This window comes from Equus asinus, chromosome 11 (assembly GCF_041296235.1).
Source record: "Equus asinus isolate D_3611 breed Donkey chromosome 11, EquAss-T2T_v2, whole genome shotgun sequence".
In the NCBI taxonomy this organism is placed as follows: Eukaryota; Metazoa; Chordata; class Mammalia; order Perissodactyla; family Equidae; genus Equus; species Equus asinus.
The window spans coordinates 69246341-69258394 of NC_091800.1; the positions used below are offsets into that span (position 1 = coordinate 69246341).

Below are 12054 nucleotides of genomic sequence, written 5' to 3' on the forward strand. Positions count from 1 at the left end.
TACTGCTATGAATTTCCTTCTTAAAACCACTTTTGCTGCATCCCGTAAGGGTTGGTATGTTGCATTTTCATTTTCATTTTTTTCCAGGTATTTTTAAATTTCCCCTTTGATTTCTTCATTGATCCAATGGTTGTTCAGTAGCATGTTGTTTAGTTTCTGCATATTTCTGTCTTTCCTACTTTTTTTCTTGTAGTTGATTTCTAGAGTCATAGCATTGTGGTCAGGAAAGACACTTGAGATTATTTCAATCTTTTAAAATTTATCAAGGCTTGCTTTGTTGCCCAACATATCATCTATCTTTGAGAATGACCTGTGTGCATTTGAGAAGAATGTGTATTTTGCTGTTTTTGGATGGATGCTCTACACATATCCATTAAGTCCATTTGATCAAGTGTTTTGTTTAAATCTACTATTTCCTTATGGACTTTTTGTCTGGGTGATATTTCCATTGATATAAGTGGGAAATTCAGGTTCCCTACTATTATTGTGTTGCTGTTAATTTCTGCCTTTTGGTCTGTTAATAGTTGCTTTATGTACTTTGGTGTCCTTGTTTTAGGTGCGTATATATTAATAAGTGTTATGTCCTCTTGGTGGAATATCTCCTTTAGCATTATATACTGCCCCTCTTTGTCTCTCATTGTCTTTTGTAAGTTGAAGTCTGCTTTTTCTTTTCTTTTTTTTTTTTTTTGAGGAAGATTAGCCCTGAGCTAACTGCTACCAATCCTCCTCTTTTTGCTGAGGAAGACTGGCCCTGAGCTAACATCCATGCCCATCTTCCTCTACTTTACATGTGGGACGCCTGCCACAGCATGGCTTTTGCCAAGCGGTGCCATGTCTGCACCCAGGATCCAAACCAGCGAGAGCTGGGCCACTGAGAAGCAGAATGTGCAAACTTAACTGCTGCACCACCAGGCCAGCCCCTGCTTTTTCTGATATAAGTATGGCAACACCTGCTTTCTTTTGTTTACCCTTAGCTTGGAGAATCATATTCCATCCCTTCACTCTGAGCCTATGTTTGTCTTTAGAGCTGAGATGTGTTTCCTGGAGGCAGCATATTGTTGGGTCTTGTTTTTTAATCCACCTAGCTACTCTGTGTCTTTTGATTGGAGAATTCAATTCATTTACATGTAGAGTGATTATTGATATATGAGGGCTTACTACTGCCATTTTATCTCTTGTTTTCTGGTTATTCTAAGTTTCCATTGTTTCTCTTCCTTTATACTTCTGACTACCATTTCATTTTGGTGGATTTCTGAGGAGGTTTTTCTCAGTTTTCTCTCTGTTTGTGAAGTGTGGCTCTGCTGTGATTTTTTGTTTAGTGGTTACTGTGAGGTGTGTATAAAAGATCTTGTAGATGAAATAGTTCATTTTCTCATAGTGTCTTATCTCCATTAGCCTAAGCAGGTCCTATGCCCATCCTCTTCCCCTTCCAGGTGATTGTGTTACAAATTATTCTGTTTTTAGTGTTGTGCATTTGTGACTAAGTTGAAGTGTTTATAGTTATTTTTGATGCTTTCCTTCCCTTTATCTTTTAAGCTATAAATAAACATTTGCTTCCCTGTTCTGAAAGAGAGCTGCAGTTTCCTGATTTTGCCTATTTATCTCCTTGCTCAAAGCTTTGTAGATCTTTACCTTTTTGTTTCTGGTGTGAGGACATCTTTAATTATTTCTTGTAGTAAAGGTCTAGTGGCATTGAACTCCTTTATCTTTTGTTCATCTGGGAAAGCTTTTATTTCTCCATCATATCTGAAGGAAAGTTTCACTGGATGGAGTATTCTTGGCTGAAAGTTTTTATCTTTCATTATTTTGAATGTATTATCTCATTCTCTCCTAGCCTGAGGGTTTCTGCCAAGAAATCTGCTGAAAGCCTGATAGTTTCCTTTGTAGGTTATGTTCTTCTGCCTTGCTACCCTTAAAATTTTTTATTCGTCATTGACTTTTGTCAGTTTTACTATTATATGCCCTGGAGAAGGTCTTTTAGCATTGATGTAATTAGGAGTTCTATTAGCTTTGCATATTTGTAAATCCAGTTTCTGCCTCAGTTTTGGAAAGTTCTCAGCTATGATTTCTTTGAACAAGCTTTATGCTTCTTTCTCCCTATTTTCTCCATCTGGAATACCTACAATCCTTATATTGCTTTTCCTAATTGAGTCCAATATTTCTCAAAGAAATCCTTCATTTTTTAAAAATCTTAGTTCTGTCTCCTCTTCCATCTGTAGCATTTCTATATTTTTATTCTCTAAATCACTAATTCTTTCCTCCATAACATCAGCTCTATTTCTTAAGGATTCTAGATTATTTTTTATTTCATTAATTGTGTTTTTCATATTCAGAATTTCAGCTTGATTTTTTTTTATAGTTTCAATCTCTTTGGTGAAGTATTCCTTCTTCTCATTAATTTTGTTTCTGAGCCCACTGAAGTGTCTTTCTGTGTTCTCTTGTAATTTATTGAGTTTCTTTATGATGACTATTTGGAATTTTGTCATTCAGATTGCAAATTTCTGTGCCTTCAGGGTTGTTTTCTGGTGAATTATCATTTTTCTTCTGGTCTGAATTGTAGCTGTAGTTTCTCATGGTGTTTGATGAACTAATCTTTTGTTGAAACATTTGTGGTTGTATCAGGTCACAGATTCCATCTGCTCCTGCTGAGGGGAAGCGGGAGCTGTGTTTCTGATCCCACCTCATCTGCTGGAAATTGTGGAGGTACTATGGGTGCTTGCACTGGCCCAGAGAGTGTTCAGGTGCTTGTGTAGACTGTGCTTGGTGGGCTGAGCTTCCTTGCAGGGACTGGGCCAGAGCCATTTGTAGAGACCACAAGGGCATGGTGGGTTCTCCTACCACCAGGAAAGTGATCATGAGTGGGCTAAGGGCTGCCCCTGCCTCTTCCTACAGTTGCCCCAGGGCACATTCCCACTTTTGGGGCACCCATGCCAGGCTGGAAAACAGTTGTGCACGTGCACAAGGTTGCCAGGGGAGGGCAGGGAGTGCTCACCTATCTCTACCACTTCCTGGAGTGCTAGTCAATCCACCCTCAGATGTATACTGTGTGTGTCTCTCAGGCATCCTATTGTGCTGTGGGGGCTTCCTCTGTTGGTCTATGAATGTCTCTTTAGTTGTAGTTCAAATGGGGAGAGACAAAGGGAACAGCTCACTCTGCCATGTTGGTGATGTCACTCTCCAAAAAATGTGGAACTTTTCTTTTCATCATCCATTGTGACCCCCAACGTGATCTCAATCACTCCTGTGCCTTTGCAGCTGCGGGACTGCCAGTGCTTACCTTCTCATTCCAGTCAGCAGGAATCAAAAAGGGAAAGATAAGGCCCCCTACGCAAACACTCTTAAATATAGCACATCACTCTCCTGCTTATATTCCATTAGCCAGAATTTAGTCACGTGGTCACTCATAGCTGTAATAGAGGCTAGCCAGGGGCCAAGCTGCAAATAAGGGTTCTATTATTACAGAATAAGAGAAGAACAGACATTGGGAAATAATAGATGCTTCTGTAGGTGACAAATCTTATCACAAACCCAGTTTAGCCAGCACAGAAGTCAGGTGGATCTAAACTTTGAAAGACTTCCACATCTTTTCTTTTGGAGTCGATCCCCAGGCATGATTCTGAAATGGTCCTGTGTGTCCAGCCGTGATTTTAGAGAATTTCAGTTGCCAATGGGTTAACTAATTCTTGCCTCTAAACTGCTGTATGTATCACAAGTCAACCTTTCAATTAAGAGGTAGTCAGAGCACATACAAGGACAGAGAGCTGGGACTTCATGGAGTATACAGAACAAGTTATGTTTTTGCTTGCTTATAAATGCTTGCCTAATAAGTGATTCTATGTGTGACAGAATTCCTTCTGAACCAGCTGTCATTAAAATTCAGTAGAAAGGTTGTGGGGGAATAGTTAGCCTTCCTCTACTTTTTAAATTTTTGCAGCTACAGAATCTACCAAAAATAATCTGTTAGCTGTGCACAACCAAACTGCATTGGCCAGTTCTCAATGCCATGGAAACAGTGAAGGACAAGGCACAGATCATTGGTGAGACTGCATTCTAGAAGCTCTCCATAGGCTCTGGCCACAGTCTCCTCTCTGAACTCACTTATTTGGGCCTGATTCTGACCATTTCTGATCTCACCCTGGACCTGTACTTTCTGCTTTTCTCCTGGCCCCTTTGATGCCTTGGGTTGCACTGTCTGCCCCTTCCCATATTTCAGATTCCTTCCAGATGTTGCCTCCTGGTGCACCCTTGGCTCCAAGTGCTGCTGCTGAATTCAAGTTCTATCCACCTAGGAGCTCAGCCCAGTTCCCAGGAACCCTGCCTGGGATGAATGTCCCAACTTCTTTTTTCTGCCTCAGATCATTTGGACATTTTTTACAGAGTCATAGGAATCCTTCAAGTTTCTATTGAGTTGTTATATATTCCACATAAGCAGTCAACATGTTATGACACATTTATTAACTTGTACTTCAAATTGAATTGATCAAACCAAGAGGGACTGACTTTAAATTGTAGGCATCAAAAGCTTGCTGAAGAGGGGCATGGATTGAACGGCACCATGACCTGTAGCTGCACATTAGGGTCTGAATGGTTAAGCTTAGTCCAGGCCAAGCACTCACTCTCTGAGCTACGAGAATCCATACTTTGCCCTGAAGCTCACCCTACTTGGAATTTGGAATTCAGTCAGAAATTGACTCATCCGAGCCAGAAAATTGAGTCAGAAATTCCAAAAAAGAGGTTCCTCCAACAAGATCTACTTTGTGTTTCCCTTTGAAAATTCAAAGGTAAGGATGACTTAGCAAAACTGTCTTGATGAAAGAGAATTTGTTTCTTTTAGTGACAGTAATCAGGATTTATTGCTTTATAGCGCAATTATAGGTTTAAATCAGTGTCCTCTACGAAGTATGAGCAGAAAGCCAACACCCTTTAAAGAAAACAAATATCAAATATGTAAATGGGGATATAAAGTAGAAAGGACATTGCTAGGATGTAGGCAAAACTAAGTTGCAGATTCTGTGAACTGTGAATTCTTTAATACCTGAAAATACAACTGGGTGACCCTGTGTCACTAAAGGTTCCAATGAGAGGTCCTCACGTCTGGGATTAACCTTCAGTTGATGACTAAGGAAATGCTCACAAGGGCCAAAGAGCAAAAACGGATTCCTCCTGTTGTTTGGACAGTCACCTGTGGTGATCCTCCCTTGGGTCCCATGGTGTGTTTGCCTTTCTGCCACTCCTCCATGGTGAAATCAAGGACAGCCATGGAAATGCCAAGACTTTACAAGAGGAAATTTCTAGGAAGGTGCAGGAGGGAGGGAAGGGACCACATTTTGCCTGAACAATAGTAGAAGGGTTTATAGAATTATTGGTTGCAATAAGCGTCCTAGGGAGAGTGACCACATGGGGTCTGACCTGAGAATCGAGTCATGTCCTGGAATGTCCAGGTAAATGTGGTGGAAGTGATGGGGAGGGAGTTTGGGAGGGGCCTGAAGGGCCTCAAGGAAGGGTAGAGAACAGAGTAGGACACACTGATCGCTGGCCCCGGACCTAAGGCATTGAGGGACAAGGGCCATCCCTTAGTTTCCCATGTCTGATACTGCATGGGGAAGTTCGCTTTTCTGGGAGAGAGAATCCAGGTGTACCAGCTTTGTCTGGATGAAGACAGGGCTGTGGAATGCAGCAAGGTAGGGTGGTGCAATGCAGGTGGCACACCAGCCCAGCTGTTACTACCTCTGTCTGGTTCCTAGGAGGACACATTGACCTTGAAAATAAAGCACTGCACTGCTTGGAAGCACCAGCCCATCACCTCCTGTCTGAATTCTGGCAGAGTGTCTAATGCGCTGACAGAAGGGTGATTCTCCCCACCCCGTCTGAGTTTTTCCTGGAGCTGTTGTCCTGGGAAGACAAGAAACACGTCTCTGGCAAGAGGCAAGACACCAGTACAATACCCCTGAGAGGCACATGGTGTCGGTGGCCAACATCCTAACTTGGATTATAGGATATTTGCTTTAGCTTTGGATTTGTAGTTTCCTGGGATGGGAAGCCATGGACTTCTTCCCTGAGATCTCTGCAGAGGTGGTTTGGCATCATGGGACAGGATGGGCACACTCTGTAGTCAAACGATCCCATTTTTCCCCGTATTGAACCAGCTCTGTGAATTCTAACAGAACAGAACTGGCCGATAAACACACTTTGCCTTAATTATTAAGTTTCTATAATTTTGAGTCACCAGGTAATTTATAGAGTTAAACACAGCAACATAGGCAACTGGACTTTTAGAAATGATCTTCTAGTCATAGCTTGATTAGTATTTTTCACAAATTATCTCATTCGACCTCAAAACAATTTACAAGACATTAGAAAGAGTATGCAAGAATGATGTTTGGCTAGAGGTTTAAGAATTTTATTGATCTTCTCTCAAAGAACCAGCTTTGGTCTCATTTTCACTATTGTTTTCCTATTTGCTATTTCATCAGGTTAGACTCTGATCTTTATTATTTCCTTTCTTGCTGACTCTGGGTTTGATTGCTCTGCCTTTTCTAGTTTAAGGGAAAGCTGAGGCCAATGATTTGAGACCTTTTTCTCCTCTTCTAATACAGGCATTTAGTACTATAACTTCTCCCTGAATGCTGCTGTAGTGGCATTCCACAGATTCCAGGATGTTCTGTTTTCACTTTTGATCAGCTCCAAATATTTTCTCGTTTTCCTTTTGAAGTCTTCTGTGGCCCATGGGTTATTTATAAATGTATTATTTCATTTTCAAATATTTGAAGATTTTCCAGACATCTTTCTGTTACTGCTTTCTAATTTAATTCCGTTGTGGTCAGAGGATATTCTTTTTTTCATTGATGATAAATGCATTTCATTATTTATTTAGATGTTTAAGCTCTCACCCTCGATTTTTACAAGCTGGTGAACAGTGACAAATTATTTCTCCCGCATAACTATAACCACACATTCCCAGACAGTATAAATATATGGTTGAACTAACATTAATGCACATCACCATTTTATCAATTACATAATAAAAAAATTATCAAGGATTCAAATATTAAGTTACACATCTCAAAAGGCATATAAAACATTAGATAGCTCTTCAATTCATTAGCAGAAACCCATTTCTTTTTTTTGCAAGAGAAGTTGGGAAAAGAAGGAAAAGAAAAATCACAGTTAAAACGAAAATAAGTTGGTAAACAGTTTCAGATAAGTATGAAAAATATTACAAGAATTTCAGAAATTTTATGATTAAGCATTGCTTTAGCTACAATAACAAAGCTTTAAAAAATTACTAAATTAAAGAGCATATTCTACATGCTCTGTACAAGACAAAGGCAACATTTTACTACAAATACTTGATAGCCCCCTCCCATTCTTCCCTCAGGCCCTTCTTCCAGGTTGCACCCCAAAGTACCAACATTAAAATTAACTGTGAGGCTTTCTTGTCTGGAGACATTAAAGATATGTGCTTCTATACAATGTAGATTTTCAAAATGGAGGTTTCCATAACAGCACAAAATGAGATTTATAGAAAAACATTAAATAATCACTGTAAGACTTGGTAAAAATAAAAAAAATGTTAAGGGGTTGGCCCAGTGACATAGTGTTTAAGTTCACTTACTCCGCTTCAGTGGCCTGAGGTTTGTAGGTTCAGACACTGGGCACCGACCTACACACTGCTCATCAAGCCATGCTGTGGTGGTGTTCCACACACAAAATGGAGGAAGATTGGCACAGATGTTAGCTTAGGGCCAATCTTCCTCACCAAAAAAAAAAAAAAAAAGGTGAGCAAACCTGATGTACACTGGTCTGAATATCAGAGATATAAACATAAAGTGAGTAGGCAAATAACCATATAAGCCCTACTTTCTATGTTTGAAATGACTCAAGGAATAAACCACATAAGGTCCAGAAGGTTCATAGTTCCTGGGATTTTAGGTTCTGTCTGATACAAAAAAGATACAAGTATTGTGCCAGGTATTTTGGCACCTAATTGTTCTAAATCTCTTATATATTGATAAGGTTCCGGCATGGGAATTTTAAAGACATAACTCAAGACTGCATGATTTCAGAAAAGGTCAATTGGTACAAATGATAAACACATTTTAAATGCTGAACAGCAAGAATCTTTTGCTAAGTGTCCAAATAGGTTGATTGTAACCCAAACACAGAGGTTGCAATTCTGTCAGGCTTGTAGCCTGGTAAAACTGCTTTTTAATACTCTTACGGAAGCTTCATTAGACTTATTCAACAAGCCACCACGTTGGCTAATACATACGATAACTTAGGTCCCGTCTCAAGCTCCACCGAAGGCAATGGCATCAGGCACCCTAGTTTTATAGAACGCAACAGTTGTTTCTATGACCACTGCAGTCTTTGAAGCACAGCTGCATTTTAGGATGATACTTTTCCAAAGACAAAGGTTGCTTCCTGTTAAAAGCCCCACACCGCTTTGGTCTTATGAACTGTACTGCATCTCCATATTTCGTTCCACCTTCACTTAATGCTGGGGCAACAAGCTAGGAGCTCTCCGAAGGCCTGCGACACAACGAACAGGAATACAACATTCAGCTTCTTCAGGAAACTTCATCTTTACAAGACTTAACCAGTCACTGACAATCTGGTTGATGGAAGTGCACCGCCATCAAAAGGCCGATCAAGAACATGGACTCCTTCTTTCTCTACGAGAGCGGTGTCATAAGTTGCTTCACATACTCTTACTATTGTGGTAACTCCATACGTCTTAAGTTCCTCTACAAATGTGTTTAAGGTTGCATTGGTCATATTGTGTGCAATAAGAAATCTCATGTTGGGGCCAGCCCCATGGCTGGGTAGTTAAGTTCGCACTCTCTGCTTCAGCGGTCCAGGGTTTCACCGGTTCGGATCCTGGGCGTGGACATGGCACCGCTCATTAAGCCATGCTGAGGTGGCATCCACCATAGCACAACCAGAAGGACCTACAAGTAAAATATACAACTGTGTACTAGGAGGCTTTGGGGAGAAGAAGAAAAAAGAAATTGGCAACAGATGTTAGCTCAGGTGCCAATGTTGAAAAAAAAGAAATTTCAGGCCTGGCGTCGTGGAGCAGCAGTTAAGTTTGCACGTTCTGCTTTGGGGGCCTGGGGTTCGCCAGTTCAGATCCCAGGAGGGGACCTATGCACCACTTGTCGAGCCACGCTGCGGTAGGCGTCTCACACATAAAGTAGAGGAAGATGGGCACAGATGTTAGCTCAGGGCCAGTCCTCTCCTCCTCAGCCAAAAGAAGAAGATTGGTGGCAGATGTTAGCTCAGGGCTAATCTTCCTTAAAAAAAAAAAATCTCATGTTCTTGTATGTGACTTCCACAGGAGCTGGGCAGTTCATTCAAGCTGTATTAATTTAGTCTAAAAACACTCAATAGGGTTATGAAAGAATTTAAGAAATTGAAAACAGAAAGGATGCAAAGAAACTGAGTCTACTTCAATATACTCCACTTGTAATTCTCAGGGCTTTGAGCATGAAGCTGGGAATCATGGGAAATGAAATGAACCTCCTAAATAGAAGCAGAAATTCTTTAATGCAGTAATATAGCAGCAGCGGAAAAGAAGTGCACTGAGGTTTCCCCATCCGGGTCAGAACTCGTGTAAAATGCTCCGTGGATTTCAATTCAACACTCTGTGTCCGGGTTAACCACTCTTAGGGGGACTTCCTGATGGAGTAGTAATGACTTTCTGCGGTTCACCTGTCTGCCTAGAAGTCGTGCTGTGCCTGGCGGTAATCTCCACTGCCTTTCAGAAACTCCATAAATGTGTGAGCAAGAACACTACAGAACCGAGAGACGTGTTTACTCTTTGAAGATTGTGGCCTAATCGGCCCTCCGGGGATGGCTCCGGGGCCCCAAGACTCTCCCGGGCAGCGGGCAGCGAGCGGCTCCCGCCGCCGAGTGCGGTACCCAGGGGCCTGTGGGCGGGGCAGCCGATGCGTGGCTGAGGCCGAGAATATTTTTGATGTGACTCGAATCCTTTCGAATTTACTGAGACTTGTTTTACTGTCTAGAGTATGGTCTAGTCTGGTAAATGTTCTGTGGGGTTCTATAAATTGGTCAATGAGGTCAAGTTCGTGAATCATGTTGTTCAAGTCTCTATAGCATTGCCGATCTACTTGTGCTGACAGTTATTGGGGGGTGTTTGAAATCCCTGACAATCGTTGTGGATTTATCTGTTTTTCTTTGCAGTTCTATTAGTTTTTGCTTCATGTGTTTTGAAGCTCTATCGCTCAGAGCATAAATATCAAAGATTGTTAGGTCTTTTTGATTAGTTGACCCTCTTGTCTTTATCCCTGGTAATATTCTTTGCTCTAATATTAATATTAATCTAACTCGACCTTTCTTTTGACTAGTATTCACATGGTATATCTTTTTTCATCCTTTTATTTTTTCATGTGTGTGTGAGGAAGATTGGCCCTAAGCTAACATTTGTTGCCAGTCTTTCTTTTTTTGCTGAGAAAGATTGTCCCTGAACTAACAGCTGTGCCCATCTTCCTCTCATTTATATGCAGGATGCCTACCACAGCATGGCTTGACAAGCGGTGCCGTAGGTCGGTGACCGGGATCTGAACCTGTGAACCCCAGGTCCCTGAGGCAGAGTGTGTCAACTTAACCACTATGCCACCAGGCTGGCCCCTCATCCTTTTACTTTTAACCTGCTAGAGTCTTTATATTTAAAGTGTGTTTTGTTTCTTATAGGGAGCATATCTAGTTGCTTTGTTTTAAATTCAGTCTGACAATCTCTGGCTTTTAATTGGGGATGTTTAGACCAATTGCATTTAATGTTATTATTGATATGATTTGATTTGAGTCTAATCATCTTGTTGTTTTCTATCTATCCCATCTTTGTTTCCCGTATCCTATTTTTCTGCCTTGTTTTATACTAAGTATTTTTTTATGATTCCAGTTTGTTTGCTCTGTTGGATTGTTTGCAGTAACTCTTTGTTTCATTATTTAGTGGTTGCTTAAGTGTTGATAGTATAAATCTTTAACTTATCGTTGTCTATCTTCAAGGAGTATTATACCACTTGACATATAGTATAAGAATATTCTAATTGTATATTTCCATTTCTCCTCTCCCAAATTTTTTGCTATTTTTGTCATACATTTTACTTACACATATGTTGTAAATCCCATAACACGTTGATATCATTTTTGTCTCAGCAGTCAACTATCTTTTGAAGATATTTAAATACTAAGGAAATAATCTTAGTATTTATTACCTGTTGTCATCTAATACTGCATATATATTTACCCATGTAGTTACCATTTCCTGTGCTTTTCATTCCTTTGTGTAGATCCAGATTTCCATCTGATAATATCTTCCTTAGGCCTGAAGGACTTTGTGTAACATGTTTGTAGAGTGAATCTGCTTGTGATGAATTCTTTCAACTTTTGTATATATGCAAAACCTTTATTTTAACTTATTTTATGTTGTAAAATTCTTATAAATTTGATGCAACCAAGGTCATGTGCTTCAGAGCAGGATATACCCCAGCTAAAAGAGAAATTGGAAAGAGTGACTCAAAAGCTTTTTTATCCCACCAATTCATTGAGGTATATTTTACATATCATATAATTTACCCATTTCAAGTATACAATTCAATGATTTTTAGTAAATGTACCAAGTTGCTTTCCATTGTTTGGTTGTTGTTGGTGTTGTTTTTTTGCTGAGGAAGATTCACCCCAAGCTAACATCCACTGCAATCTTCCTCTTTTTTCTTTTATGTGAGCCACCACCACAGCATGGCCACTAACAGATGAGTGATGTAGGGCCATGTCAGGGAGCTGAACCCGGGCCACCAAAGCAGAACATGCCACACTTAACCACTAGGCCACCAGGGCTGGCCTTTCAGTTTTGCTTTTAAAAACTATTTTTAGTAGGTATGGAATGCTGGTTTCACAGGTTTTTTTCCTTCAATACTTTAATCATTCTGTACCAATGTCTTCTTATTTGCATTTGTTTCTGGCAAAAAAATTTGTTGTCATTTTGATCTTTGTTCCTCTATATGTAACATGTCTTTTTTCTCTTGTTTT

The 12054-nt window shown here is 40.3% G+C and overlaps 1 pseudogene; it reads right to left on the reverse strand.

The window, feature by feature from the left end:
* Window positions 1-8330: 8330 nt before the first annotated feature.
* Window positions 8331-9356, reverse strand: LOC106846200 (protein tyrosine phosphatase type IVA 1-like; annotated as a pseudogene).
* Between the last annotated feature and the right edge of the window lie 2698 nt (window positions 9357-12054).